We start from the raw sequence: 287 nt of genomic DNA, 5'->3' as shown, positions 1-287 counted from the left end.
GCAGAACAGACGTAGCCCTTGTTTTTACCGATAATATCGATGTCGTCGGCATACGCCAGCAATTGTACGCTCTTGTAAAGTATTGTGTCTGGGCGGTTCAGTTCTGCGGCTCTTATTATCTTCTCCAACACCAGATTAAAGAAATCACACGAGAGGGAGTCCCCTTGTCTGAAACCTCGTGTGGTTTCAGACGGATCGGAGAGATCCTTCCCTATTCTGACGGAGCTGGTGGTATTGCTCAACGTCACTTTACACAGCCGTATTAGTTTCGCGGGGATACCAAATTC

This window comes from Rhagoletis pomonella, unplaced genomic scaffold (assembly GCF_013731165.1).
Source record: "Rhagoletis pomonella isolate Grant_MI unplaced genomic scaffold, Rhpom_1.0 Rhpom_scaffold_00009, whole genome shotgun sequence".
Classification (NCBI taxonomy): Eukaryota; Metazoa; Arthropoda; class Insecta; order Diptera; family Tephritidae; genus Rhagoletis; species Rhagoletis pomonella.
This window is presented reverse-complemented; position numbering follows the sequence as displayed.